The sequence below is a fragment of the Manis javanica genome, chromosome 5, assembly GCF_040802235.1.
Source record: "Manis javanica isolate MJ-LG chromosome 5, MJ_LKY, whole genome shotgun sequence".
NCBI classification, from domain to species: Eukaryota; Metazoa; Chordata; class Mammalia; order Pholidota; family Manidae; genus Manis; species Manis javanica.
In genome coordinates, this window is record NC_133160.1 from 169432225 (window position 1) to 169447741 (window position 15517).

At 50.2% G+C, this 15517-nt stretch overlaps 1 long non-coding RNA gene across 8 annotated transcripts in view; it reads right to left on the minus strand.

The window, feature by feature from the left end:
- The window catches only part of LOC140849672 (uncharacterized), a 78141-nt gene that overhangs the window by 34622 nt on the left and 28002 nt on the right, over nucleotides 1-15517 (minus strand). For all 8 annotated transcript variants that reach the window (XR_012131843.1, XR_012131841.1, XR_012131846.1 and 5 more), the window contains one exon: nucleotides 10870-10977. This is a non-coding gene — a long non-coding RNA (uncharacterized lncRNA). The remainder of the gene's footprint in view (nucleotides 1-10869; nucleotides 10978-15517) is intronic.

The following is a 15517-nucleotide window of genomic DNA, read 5'->3' on the forward strand; positions in this document are numbered from 1 at the left end:
GACTCCGACTCTGAACCAATGGATACGCCGCCAACCTCCCCGGCCATCATCTCCCGGCACCCCTGGCCCCAGACAAAACCATGGGCAGCACAGCCTCCGGCCTGAAGGCTAACTCCGACTCCGAACCAATGGACATGACGCCACCCTCGCTGGCTGTCATCTTCCGGTCCGCCAAAGTCCCAGACAAAGCCGTGGGCAGCACAAACACCGGCCTGAAGACGGACTCTGAGTCAGAACCTCAGACAGCCACCACGCAGCCCCTTGACCCTATACAATGCCGTGTTAGGCACAAATGGCCTCGGCCCTACACCAAACTTGGACTTCAATCTGATGGACATTTCATTGTCCTTGCGGACTGCACCTACAAGTCTCCCCTGGCCACAGACAAGGCCGTGGGCAGCACAACCGCCAGCCTGAATGCTGACTCCGACTCCGAATCCAAAGATGAAAAAATGGACACGATGCCACCCTGGCTGGCCGTCATCTTCCAGTCCCCCCTGGGCCCCACACGAGGCGTGGGCAGCACCACCACCGGCCCGAAGGTTGACTCTGACGCTCAAGATGAGCCGATGGACACGACATCACCGTCGCTGGCCACCATCTTCCGGTCCTCCCCAGCCCTACACGAGGCCGTGGGCACCACCACCGCCGGCCTCCTGCGCACCTCAGACACCCACCGCGTGGGCGGTCATCATCTGATCTCCCCTGGACCCACACGATGCCATGGGAGGCACAGACAACGGCCTCGGCCCTACCCACACAAGTAGGCCTGGGACCCGATGGGCACGCCACCGCCCTCAGGAAAGGCACCCTACAACTGCCCCTCGGGCCCCAGACAACGCCGTGGGCAGCACCACCGCTGGCCTCATGCACATCTCAGACACCCACCACATGGGCGGTCATCGTCCTGTCGCCCCTGGCCCCACACAATGCCGTGGGAGGCACAGACAACGGCCTCGGACCTACCCGCAAGTCGGCCTATGACCCGATGGACACGCCACTGCCCTCGGGAAAGGCATCTACACCTTCCCCCCGGGCCCCAGACGATGCTGTGGGCAGCACAAGCGGCGGCCCGAAAGCTCACTCTGACTCTCAAGACGAACCGATGGATACGCCACCATCACTGGACGTCATCTTCCAGTCCCCACCGGGCCCCATGCGAGGCCGTGGGCAGCACCACCGCCGGCCTCCTCCGCACCTCAGACACCCACCACGCAGGCAGGCATTGTCCTGTCTCCCCTGGACCCACATGATGCTGTAGGAGGCACAGACGACGGCCTCGGCCCTACCCCCAAGTCGGACGACGACCCAATGGGCACACCACTGCCCTTGGGAAAGCCACCTACAACTGCTCCCCGGCCCCAGACAAGGCCGTGGGCAGCACAAGCACCAGACTGAAAGCCGACACTGACGCTGAGGACGAGCCGATGGACACGATGCCACCCTGGCTGGCCGTAATCTTCCGGTACCCCCCAGGCCCCACACGAGGTCATGGGCAGCACAAGCACCAGCCCGAAGACTGACTCTGATGCTCAAGATGAGCTGATGGACACGACACCACCCTTGCTGGCTGTCATCTTCCGGGCCCCCGCCGTCCCACACGAGGCTGTGGGCAGCACCACCTCTGGCCTCCAGCGCACCTCAGACACCCACCGCGCAGGCGGTCATAGTCTGGTCTCCCCTGGACCCATACAATGCCATGAGAGACACAGACGAAGGCCTCGGCCCTACCCGCAACTCGGCCTAGGACCCGATGGGCACGCCACCGCCCTCGGGAAAGGCACCTACAACTGTCCCCCAGCCCCAGACAAGGCTGAGGGCAGCAGCACCGCCGGCCCGAAGGCTGACGACACTCAAGACAAGCCAACGGACATGACACCACCGTTGCTAGCCGTCATCTTCTGGTCCCCCTCAGCCCCACACAAGGCCATGAGCAGCACCACCGCCGGCCTCCTGCGCACCTCAGACACCCACCGCGCAGGCGGTCATAGTCTGGTCTCCCCTGGACCCATACAATACCGTGAGAGACACAGACGAAGGCCTCGGCCCTACCCGCAACTCGGCCTAGGACCCGATGGGCACGCCACCGCCCTCGGAAAAGGCACCTACAACTGTCCCCCAACCCCAGACAAGGCTGAGGGCAGCAGCACCGCCGGCCCGAAGGCTGACGACACTCAAGACAAGCCAACGGACATGACACCACCGTTGCTAGCCGTCATCTTCTGGTCCCCCTCAGCCCCACACAAGGCCGTGAGCAGCACCACTGCCGGCCTCCTGCGCACCTCAGACACCCACCGCGCGGGTGGTCATCGTCCTGTCTCCCCTGGACCCACACGATGCTGTGGAAGGCACAGACAACGGCCTCGGACCTACCCGCAAGTGGGACTAGAACCCGATGGGCACGCCACAGCCCTAGAGAAAGGCAACTACAGCTGTTCCCTGGGCTCCAGACGACGCCGTGCGGAGCACAAGCACCGGCCCGAAGGCTCACTCTGATGCTCAAGATGAGCCGATGGACACACCACCGTCGCTGGCCATCATCTTCCAGTCCCCACCGGGCCCCATGCGAGGCCGTGGGCAGCACCACCGCCGGCCTCCTCCGCACCTCAGACACCCACCACGCAGGCAGGCATTGTCCTGTCTCCCCTGGACCCACATGATGCTGTAGGAGGCACAGACGACGGCCTCGGCCCTACCCCCAAGTCGGACGACGACCCAATGGGCACACCACTGCCCTTGGGAAAGCCACCTACAACTGCTCCCCGGCCCCAGACAAGGCCGTGGGCAGCACAAGCACCAGACTGAAAGCCGACACTGACGCTGAGGACGAGCCGATGGACACGATGCCACCCTGGCTGGCCGTAATCTTCCGGTACCCCCCAGGCCCCACACGAGGTCATGGGCAGCACAAGCACCAGCCCGAAGACTGACTCTGATGCTCAAGATGAGCTGATGGACACGACACCACCCTTGCTGGCTGTCATCTTCCGGGCCCCCGCCGTCCCACACGAGGCTGTGGGCAGCACCACCTCTGGCCTCCAGCGCACCTCAGACACCCACCGCGCAGGCGGTCATAGTCTGGTCTCCCCTGGACCCATACAATGCCGTGAGAGACACAGACGAAGGCCTCGGCCCTACCCGCAACTCGGCCTAGGACCCGATGGGCACGCCACCGCCCTCGGGAAAGGCACCTACAACTGCCCCCCAGCCCCAGACAAGGCTGAGGGCAGCAGCACCACCAGCCCGAAGGCTGACGACACTCAAGACAAGCCAACGGACATGACACCACCGTTGCTAGCCGTCATCTTCTGGTCCCCCTCAGCCCCACACAAGGCCGTGAGCAGCACCACCGCCGGTCTCCTGCACACCTCAGACACCCACCGCGCGGGTGGTCATCGTCCTGTCTCCCCTGGACCCACACGATGCTGTGGAAGGCACAGACAACGGCCTCAGACCTACCCGCAAGTCGGACTAGGACCCGATGGGCACACCACTGCCCTAGGGAAAGGCAACTACAACTGCTCCCCGGGCCCCAGACGACGCCGTGCGGAGCACAAGCGCCGGCCTGAAGGCTCACTCTGACGCTCAAGATGAGCCGATGGACACACCACCGTCACTGGCCATCATCTTCCAGTCCCCACTGGGCACCACACGAGGCCGTGGGCAGCACCACCGCTGACCTCATACACACCTCAGACACCCACTGCGCGGGCGGTCATCGTCCTGTCGCCCCTGGCCCCACATGACGCCACGGGAGGCACAGAGAACGGCCTCGGACCTACACGCAAGTGGGACTAGAACCCGATGGGCATGCCACAGCCCTAGAGAAAGGCAACTACAACTGTTCCCTGGGCCCCAGACGACGCCGTGCGGAGCACAAGCACCGGCCCGAAGGCTCACTCTGACGCTCAAGATGAGCCGATGGACACACCACTGTCGCTGGCCATCATCTTCCAGTCCCCACCGGGCCCCACGCGAGGCCATGGGCGGCACCACCGCTGGCCTCATGCACACCTCAGACACCCACCTCACGGGTGGTCATCGTCCTGTCGCCCCTGGCCCCACATGATGCTGTAGGAGGCACAGACAACGGCCTTGGACCTACCCGCAAGTCGGACTAGAACCCGATGGGCATGCCACCGCCCTTGGGAAAGACACCTACAACTTCCCCAAGCCCCAGACAAGGCCGTGGGCAGCACAAGCACTGGACTGAAAGCTGATGCTGACGCTAAAGACGAGCCGATGGACACGACACCACCATCGCTGGCCGCCATCTTCCGGACCCCCCACCCGTACACGAGGCCGTGGGCAGCACCACCACCGGCTTCCTGCGCACCTCAGACACCCACCGCGCGGGCCGTCATCGTCTGGTCTCCCCTGGACCCACACGATGCCGTGGGAGGCACAGACAACGGCCTCGGCCCTACGCACAAGTAGGCCTGGGACCTGATGGACACACAACTGCCTTCGGGAAAGGCACCTACAACTGCCCCCCGGGACCCAGACGATGCCGTGGGCAGCACAAGCGCCAGCCCGAAAGCTCACTCTGACCCTCAAGATGAGCCGATGGACACGCCACCATCGCTGGACATCATCTTTCAGTCCCCACCGGGCCCCACGCAAGGCCATGGGCAGCACCACCGCCGGCCTCCTCCACACCTCAGACACCCACCGCGCGGGCAGTCATCGTCCTGTCTCCCCTGGACCCACATGATGCCGTGGGAGGCACAGACAACGGCCTCGGCCCTACCCGCACAAGTAGGCCTGGAACCTGATGGGCACGACACCGCCCTCGGGAAGGGCACCTATGAGTTCCCCTGGGTCCCACACGAGGCCATGGGCAGCACCCCCGCTGGCCTTATGCACACCTCAGACACCCACCACACGGGCGGTCATTGTCCTGTCGCCCCTGGCCCCACATGACGCCACGGGAGGCACAGACAACGGCCTCGGACCTACACGCAAGTGGGACTAGAACCCGATGGGCATGCCATAGCCCTAGAGAAAGGCAACTACAACTGCTCCCTGGGCCCCAGACGACGCCGTGTGGAGAACAAGCGCCAGCCCGAAGGGTCACTCTGATGCTCAAGATGAGCCGATGGAAACACCACCGTCGCTGGCCATCATCTTCCAGTCCCCACTGGGCCCCACGCGAGGCCGTGGGCAGCACCACTGCTGGCCTCATGCACACCTCAGACACCCACCTCACGGGCGGTCATCGTCCTGTCGCCCCTGGCCCCACATGACGCCATGGGAGGCACAGACAACGGCCTTGGACCTACCCGCAAATCGGACTAGGACCCAATGGGCACACCACTGCCCTTGGGAAAGACAGCTACAACTTCCCCAAGCCCCAGACAAGGCCGTGGGCAGCACAAGCACCAGACCAAAAGCCGACGCTGACGCTCAAGACGAGCCGATGGACATGACACCACCATCGCTGGCCGCCATCTTCCGGTCCTCACAGCCACACACGAGGCCATGGGCGGCACCACCGTGGGCCTCCTGTGCACCTCAGATGCCCACCGCGCGGGTGGTCATCATCTGGTCTCCCTGGCCCCATACGATGCCATCAGAGGCACAGCCGACGGCCTTGGCCCTCCCCCTAACTCTGACTCCGAGCCGGCGGACACGCCACAGGGCTCGCCAACAGCACCCACACGTCTCCCACAGCTCCAGACAAGGCCTATGTCCATTTATAGGGGCTTCACATCCCCCTATCCATGTAACAAAATCTTTCCCAGAATGTGTGTATATTATATATTCATACTAAACCCTGTTCTTGCTAGTATGCCTTTGCTGTTTACTCTTTTGACTCAGTGACAGGAAGAACACACATACATGAGTGATAATGTTCTGAGCCACACTTAACTATGCAACATGTTCCACGCCCCAGTGACTGACTGGGATGTGGAAATAGCCGCGTTTTATGACTGTGCGTGCTCACCACAAGGTCTGCAGGCTGAGCGTTTAATGGATGACTACCCAGGGGGAGGCAGTCCAGAGGAAGGAGACCGGGTTGGCTTGTGTGGCCCCTTCCGTCTCCTCTCCCACTGCCCTGAGCTCACCGGAGGCTAGGGAATCCCTGCTGTGACACAGGAAACCACTCTTCTCACTTTGGTTTTTATATGTGTGTAATTCTGTATGTGTGTGTCCCGTGTAACTTAAGACTTTGGCCGATCATCCTCACACATTCCCTCTTCCCCACGAGAGAACGGATTTGGCATCCAGGTCCTCGAGGCTGGAGGAACAACAGAAGGAAGCGCTTCTGCCTGCTGTATGATTACTGAAAATTTAAGCTTACTTAGAATTTATCAAGTAGCGTAGTAATATCAGAAAATGCCCTCTTTAATGACTGGCTGGCCTGACTCTAACCTAAACTGCTAAAATGTCAAACCACATTGAGTTACAACTGTGCCCGCTTCTCGCTGACCCTAGAGTCTGCAGGGTCTCCACCAGACTTAATACACGCAGAATTCCTAACTTGTGGAGACCACATTCTAGTTGGAGGGGAGGAAAGAGACAATGAACATATCTGTAAGTTTTCCGGTAGCTTAGCCGGTAACAAACACTATGAAGAATAAAAAGCAGGATATGGAGGACTGAGATTATAGGCAGAGAAAAGCAGGGCTTTCAAAATGAACAGTGGACAGGGTAAGCCTCGCCAGGGAGGTGGGACGTGAACAGTCTAGAAGGAGGTGACTGAACCAGGTATCTGAGGGAAAAGCATTCCATACAATGGGATAAAATACTGAAAAAGCCCAGAGGAAGGAAACTTGTGGTCTTCAGGGAGCAGTTAGTCAATGAATGCGGCTAGAATACTGTCAGCAAGGAGAAGACCGGGGACAGAGATATGGGTTGAAGTCCCTGCACCACCATTTACTAGTTTTGTAATCACACGCTGTTAACTCGACGTGCAAATGTCATGTGCAAATGTCTCAGTGAACCCAGTGCTGCCTCTACAGCTATTTACCTTGCAAGTTTTTGGAAACCTAAGTAGGGAAGTGACATATAAGCCATCTTGTTAACTGTTCTGTACAGAAGGATAGATGGGCAGACAAAAAGATGATGATTGACTGATAGATAGATAGATAGATAGATGGATAGATGATAGGTATAGACAGAACAGATGATAGATAGATAGCCATGTTAACTGTTCTGTACATAAGGATAGATGGGTAGACAAAAAGATGATGATAGATAGATGACAGGTGATAGATTAGATATAGATACATTAGATAGATGCTAGATATTCATAGATTAGATAAAGATTTACAGATATGATAGATATTTATAGATGACAGATGATAGACTAGATAGGATAGATGATACAGATAGATGATACAGATTAGATAGATAGATGATAGATATTAATAGATTACATAGATGATACAGTTATGGACTGAATTTTTGGGCCCTCACCTCACCATCTCCCACTCCTCCTAACCCCCCACCACACACACACACACACACAAATTCATATTTGAATTGAGTCAGGGTTGAAGCCCTAACCCCTGCTGTCATGGTATTGGGAGGTGGGGCCTTTGGAGGTAATTAGGTTTGGAAGATATGAGGGTGTGAGTGGAGCTGCCATTACGCAATCAGTGCTAGTAGAGGAACAGAGGACCGAGCTTTCTCCCTCGACCCTGTGAGGACACAGCAGGGATGCAGCCGTATGCAAGCGAGAGGAAGAGACCTCACCAGGACCTGAACCTGCCTTGGTCTTAGACTTCTGCTTCCAGAATGGCGAGAAATCGGTGTCTATGGATTCAGCCCCCATTCAATGACAGGCTGGTTATCAGCTTGAGTAGACGAACACAGATATGTAGGTAAACAGAGAAGCACTTAGACGATGGATGGAGAGAGCCTACGCATACATATTTGTGCTTAGGTGCCTGCATAGGTATCTGTGCCCATCCACCTCTGCAATTTGAAGTCCACTCCCTATGGGGGAACACCAGGAGCACAACTTACGCACGTTTTTTTTTTGAAGTGTGTGCTGCAGTTGCTGATAACTGGGGTCTCTGTTAAGTCTCAGCCATGTGTGTGTGTATGAGTCTGTGTGTGTGTGTGTGTCTCTGTGTGTGTGTCTGTGTCTGTGTGTGCGTGTGTGTACACCACTGTCCCTATCGGTCTACAATCACAGGAGATGCAAAAGTAACTAAGGAACGCAGGGTAGAGCAAACATCTTGCAAACTGTGACCAGAAAGAGTAAAATTTTCCACTAGCCTCTGGGGATATCTTTGCCAAGTATTTCTATGTAATTTTAGAAAGATTTTGCTGGAAATGTTGCTGGGACCACTCTGAACCATCAAGTTAGTTAAATAAGCCAAGACAGGAGAGCAGCAAAGAGCACCCACGGTGTGTCTCCTATGTATCAGGCCAAGGTGTACAGGCTTTAATTCTACTACATCACTTCATCTCACCATGGCTGACGTGGGATGACCTTATGAACCACCTTCATCCGTGACTAGAAAGTTACTTCAGAATCACTTCCCTTAACAGAAAATAAATAAATGCAGGGACATAAACATTCCTAGAATTCCTGCCACCATCACCCAACCAACTCTTTATGCTCAGCACCCTTTTCATACGAACATTAAACATAGCTCTCAACGCTACTATTCCATTTCAGATAGACCTCACTCACATCTAAATGCCTAAATGCACTTAAACTCCACCTCCACCTTGACAGCAGAGGGGAGCAGTTTCCCCACAAGCTAGCTGGCCTGCCGCCTCAGCAAGCCCACGGGCCACCGGCCCACAACAGCCCCGCGTGTCACCAAAAGGTAGTTCCCTTAACCAGTGACTACACGCATGCTCTCTGGAGATGGGCCACCAAGGTGACATTGGCGCACAGGCACAAAGACCTACTACTGGGCATGCACCTGCCTCAGCCCCCCGCAGGCCAGCCAGGGTGCTCCCTGCATGGGGCCTCGGATACACCCCGCAGCTCACGCAGCCGCCCCAGCAGGACCGGCCCCTGGGCAGAGCAGCCAGAGGGCACCAACCCACACAGGTTCAAGAGTCCAGCCCGCCAACTACACCATCCATACCCAGCAGACGCATGCCACCTACCCAGGAGATGTTCCCACCCAAAGCCACTCCTCTCAGGACCCAAACACACAGCTAACTCACAGTAACAGACACAAGGAATCAAGACTGAGAAGGACAGAGGAATGAATGTGCGCTTAGTGACAAAACTGAGTAAAAGAGCAGATGAAATTGAGTAAAGGAATCTACCTTGATATGCAGTTCAAGATTATGGTTACACATGTACTCACCAAACCTGAGAGAAAGAACAGGTGAACATGGTGAGGACATCAACAGAGGGAGAGGAACCGTAACAAAAGACCAATCAAAGCAAGCTTAAGTACAGAACAACTGAAAAGAAAAATACCCTCATGGGATCCCATGTCAGATGAGAGGATGCAGAATGGACCCATCGCCCGGACGACGGGCTGACGGGGACACCCTAGCTGACAGCAAACAGAAAGAGTACTTGTCAAGCATGAGGATGGTCTAAGCGACGTCTACCAGAACATCAAGCACACAGACATTTGCACGACAGGAGCCCTGGAAGGAGAAGGGACAGAATTTTGTGTAAACTCATCTGGAGAAGGAATAGCTTGAAACTTTCCCAATCCTTGAAACAAAACAGATACCTGAGCCCAGGAGTCACAAAGAACTCCAAACAGGAGGAAACCAAGGAGACCACACCAAGACCCATTAACGTTGAGTATTTGCAAGGCTCAAGATAGAGAACCGTAAAGACAGCAAAGGAACAATGCTGGAGAAACCGCATCATTCTGTCAAGATGACTGTTCAGCAAAAACCTCTATGGGCCAGAAGGCAGCAGAAGGATATATTCACAGTCCTGGGAGCAAAGGAGCTCCAGTCAAGAACCCTCTACCCAGCAAGCTTACCCAGAGTTGAAGAACAGATGAATCGTTTCCTCGACAGGAAAAACTTACTACTAGAAAGGTTCAAAGACAAAACTAGGAAATCCATGTTGTGTAACAAATTGGCAAGGGAATCATCCTGAAAAGCATGCAGTCGAATGCAGAAAACATGGCGAGAGGCTGCAACCATTAGTGCCATTAGAATGTATGGAACTTGGATGGTCATTCATTTCTTATAGACCACTGTACACTTAGGATATTAGAAGTTAACCTCATGATAACCACAAACCAAAAATCTTGATGGATACACACAAAAACATAAAGAGGAAAGCCTAACAGTAAACAAAGCTATCGCTCATAACCAGGAGAGCAACGATGAAAGCACAGAGAGGAACTACAAACAAAAAGGAGGAAGAAATCAAGTTTAAAAAGTGCAATAAGGACACAGCTATCAATTATCACAGTAAATGCAAAGACTTAAAATGCTCCAATCAAAAGACACAGGATGAATGAATGGATGAAAACTCAAGACCATCTACATACTCCCTACAAGAGACTCACTTGAGATACAAGGACAGAAACAAACTACAAGTTGAAGGGGTATGGGAAAAGTTATCCTACACAAGTGAAACTGAAAAAAGAAAAGATGGTTTGATGGGATTAAAGATGGCGGTATGAGAGGTGAGGCAGAAACCTCTCCCTAAACCACATACATATAATATGAAAATATAACAACTACACCAAATCCTGGAAGAGCAATAGGAAAGAAAGCTTCGGCAGACTGTCTACACTTGGGGAGACCAGCAGACCTCAAGGAGAAGGGTGACTGATGTACCAAAGTCGTGATCCAGGGGGACCTGAGCCCTTCCCCCACCCGAGCTCACCGGACTGGGAAGGAGCTGGAGAACTAGGGACTACTGAACACCCAACCCAGGAGATATGCTCTGGGAGCACGAACCTACTTTACCTGGTGCTCTGGAGATCAGTGGAGTGGGAAAGCTAAGACAGGCGTTAATACTTCGGAAGACTGAGATTCCAGCCACATGCGGAACACAGGGATTCACATACGGCTGCTCTGCAACAAAAGAAAGGTGGGCAGTCTGAGAGAGACTCCCTAACAGCGAGAGAGCTGCTAAAGGAGCAATGATTGCACACACCTTGCTTCTCTGGAGAAAGGAAAGGTGGACAAAATTGTCTAGGTGCACTCTGCTCAGCAGATAGGGAACTTTTAGGAGCTTCAGGTGATCCACCCCCCTGGCTGGCTACCCAACTCTGAGGCTCCCCACCATGATACACAACCTGCTGCACCTTCCTCCCCCCAGACACCAGTGTGCAAACTCAATGCTCCCACCTTTGCGCCTGGCCAGCGAGAGGATGGCCCACCCTACAGTAGCTACAAATGCAAATCATAGAGGCGTCTCTCTGTGTGTAAATGGAATGTTTTCAACAGATCATGTACTAGCCCACAAAAAGATCCTCAGTAAATTCAAAAAGACTGAAATTTTACCAACCAGCTTCTCAGATCACAAAGGTATGAAATTAGAAATAAATTACACAAAGAAAACAAAAAAAGCCTACAAACACATGGAGGCTTAATAACATGCTCCTAAATATTCAAAGGATCAATGACCAAATAAAGACAAGAGATCAAGCAATACATGGACACAAATGACAACGACTCAACACCGCAAAAATCTGTGGGACGCAGCCAAGGCCATCCTAAGAGGCAAGCATACTGCAATAAAGGCCTACCTCAGGAAAGAGGAACAATCCCATATAAACAGTCTAAACTCACAGTGAAACTAGAAAAAGAAGAACAAATGAGGCCCAAATTCAGCAGAAGGAGGAACATAAGATTAGAGCACAAATAAAATCGAGATGAACAACAGAATCAATGAAAGCAGGAGCTGTGCTTAGAGAACAATATACAAAATAGATAAGCCCCTAGCCAGACTTAACAAGATAAAAAGAAGAGTCTACACACAAAAAACAGAATCAGAAATGAGAAATGAAAAATCACTATGGACACCACAGAAATACAAAGAATTATTAGAGAATACTATGAAAAATTATATGCTAACAAATGAGATAACCTAGAAGAATTGGACAACTTTCCAGAAAAACACAACCTTCCAAGACTGACTCAAGAAAAAACAGAAAACCTGAACAGACCAATTACCAGCAATAAAATTAAATTGGTAATCAAAAAATTACCTAAGAACAAAACACCCAGATCGGATGCCTAATCCACTGAATTCTATCAAATATTTAGAGAAAACCTAACACCTGTCCTCCTTAAAGTTTTCCCAAATTTTGTAGAAGACGAGGGAATACTTCCAAGCTCAGTCTGAGTCCAGCATCACTCTAATAAGCAAAGACACCACAAAAAAAGAAATTATTACACACCAATATCCCTGATGAACACAGATGCAAAAATACTTAAGAAAATATTAGCAAACCGAATTCAAAACTATATCAAAAAGATCATCCACCATGATCAAGTAGGTCTTATTCCAGGGAGGCAAGGATGGTACAATATTAGAAAATCCATCAACATCATCTACAACAAAAAGGACAAAAATTACATGATAATGTCCATAAGATGCTGATAAAGTATGACAAAATTCAGCATCCATTCATGATAAAAAGTCTCAACAAAATGGGTAGAGAGGGCAAGTACCTCAACATAATAAAGGCCATATACGAAAACCCACAGCCAACATCATACTTTACAGCGAGAAGCTGAAAGCTTTTCCTTTTAAAATTGGGAACAAGACAAGGATTTCCACTCTCCCCACTTTTATTCAACATACTTGTGGAGGTCCTAGCCACAGCAATCAGACAACACAAAGAAATAAAGGGCATCCAGATTGGTAAGGAATAAGTTAAACTCTCACTGTTTGCAGATGACATGACATTGTACATAAAAGATCCTATATAATCCACTCCAAAACTGCTGGATCTAATATCTGAATTCAGCAAAGTTGCAGGATACAAAATTAATACACAGAAATCTGTTGCATTCCTATACACTAATGATAAACTGGCAGAAATAAAAATCAGGAAAAGAATTCCATTCACAATTATATCAAAAAGAATAAAATACCTAGGAATAAACCTAGCCAAGGAAGTAAAAGACATATGCTCTGAAAACTCCAGGGCACTCAGAGAAATTTAAGAAGATACCAATAAATGGAAACACATCCTGTGCTCATGGATAGGAAGAACTAATACTGTCAAAATGGCCACCCTGACTAAAGCAATCTACAGATTCAATGCAATCCCTGTCAAAATACCAGCAGCATTCTTCAACAAATTAGAGAAAATAATTATAAAATTCATATGGAACCACAAAAGACCCCGAATAGTCTAAGCAATCCTAAGAAGGAAGAATAAAGCTGGGGAGATTATGCTCCACAACTTTAAGCTCTACTACAAAGCCACAGTAATCAAGAGAATGTGGTACTGGCACAAGAACAGACCCACAGACCAATGGAACAGACCAGAGAGCCCTGATATAAACCCAAGCATATATGGTCAATTAATATATGATAAAAGAGCCATGGAAATACAATGGGGAAATGACAGCCTCTTCAACAACTGGTGTTGGCAAAACTGGACAGCTACATGCAAGAGAATGAAACTGGATTACCGTGTAACCCCACACAAAATGAACTCAAAAAGGATCAAAGACCTGAAGTAAGTTATGAAACCATAAAACTCTTAGAAGAAAACACAGGCAAAAATCTCTTGAATATAAACACGAGCAACTTTTTCCTGAACACATCTCCTTGGGCATAGGAAACAAAATAAAAAATGAACCAATGGGACAACATGATGCTAAACAGCTTCTGTACAGCAAAGGACACCATCAGCAGAACAAAAAGGCATCCTACATTATGGGAGAATATATTTGTAAATGACATTATCTGACAAGGGGTTAACATCCAAAATATATAAAGAACTCACACACCTCAACACCCAAAAAGCAAATAACCCTTTTAAAAAATAGGTGGAGGATATGAACAGACACTTCTCCAAAGAAGAAATTCAGATGGCCAATAGACACATGAAGAGATGCTCCACATTGCTAATTATCAGGGAAATGCAAATTAAAACCACAGTGAAGTATCATCTCACACCATTTAGGATGGCCAACATCAAAAATATTAGGAACAAATGCTGGCGAGGATGGGGAGTAGGGGAACCCTCCTACACTGCTGATGGGAATATAAATTAGTTCAACCATTTTGGAAAGTAGTATGGAGGTTCCTCAAAAAACTCATAATAGAAATACCATTTTGATGTGGGAATTTACCCAAAGAAAACAAATTCTCAGGTTTAAAAAGACATATTGCACACACCCCCATGTTTATTGTAGCACTATTTACTATAGCCAAGAAATGGAAGCAACCTAAGTGTCCATCAGCAGATGAATGGATAAAGAAGAGGTGGTACATATACACAATGGAATATTATTCAGCCATAAGAAAAAAACAGATCCTACCATTTGCAACAACATGGATGGAGCTAGAGGGTATTATGCTCAGTGAAATAAGCCAGGTGGAGAAAGACAAGTACCAAATGATTTCACTCACCTGTGGAGCATACCAACCAAGCAAAAATTGAAGGAACAAAACAGCAGCAGAATCACAGAACCCAAGAATGGACTAACAGTTACCAAAGGGAAAAGGACTGGAGAGGGTGGGTGGGAAGGGAGGGAACAAGGGAAAAGGGGCATTACGATCAGCACACAAAACGTAGGAGGGGGAACGGGGAAGACAGTATAGCACAGAGAAGAAAAGTAGTGACTCTATAGCATCTTACTACGGTGATGGACAGTGACTGTAATGGGGACGTGATAATGGGGGGAAATCTAGTACGCACAATCTTACTCATGTGATTTATATTAATAAATACATACATACATACATACATAAATAAATGTATGTATGTATGTTTGATGAATGAAAAAAAAACAGACAGAGAACACTTGCTGTACAAGTGATTCCAGAATCGGACAGCTTCACTGGAGAATTTTACCAAACTCTTAAAGAAGAATTAATGTCAACCTTTCTCAAAATCTTCCAAAATATTGAAGAGTACAGAACACTTTCAAGCTCACTCTATGAGGCCATTACCCTGTTATCAATCTGGATAAGGACTCCATGAGAATACACAACTGCAGACTAATATTTTTGTTGAAAATAGATGCAAAATTCTTACTATGCTGATGGACAGTGCCTGTAATGGGGTATGTGTTGGGGACTTATAATAAGGGGTAATGTAGTAGCCACACTGTTGCTCATGTGAAACATTCATAAGATTATATATTAATGATACCTTAATAAAAAAAATAAAAATAAATGTGGATTTTCTAAAAATATTAGTAAACCAAATACAAGGTCACATTAAAGGGATTTCCCACATAACCAGCTACACTTATCCCAAAGAGGCAAGGATTGTTCAATATGCAAATCATACAAGATTAGTAGAAATAAATGAAAAAAAATCATATTATCATCTCAGTAGAGTCATAAAAAGCATGTTACAAAATACAATATACTTTTACCATAAAAACCCGCAAGAAACGGAGCAGAGAAGGAACATCTTCA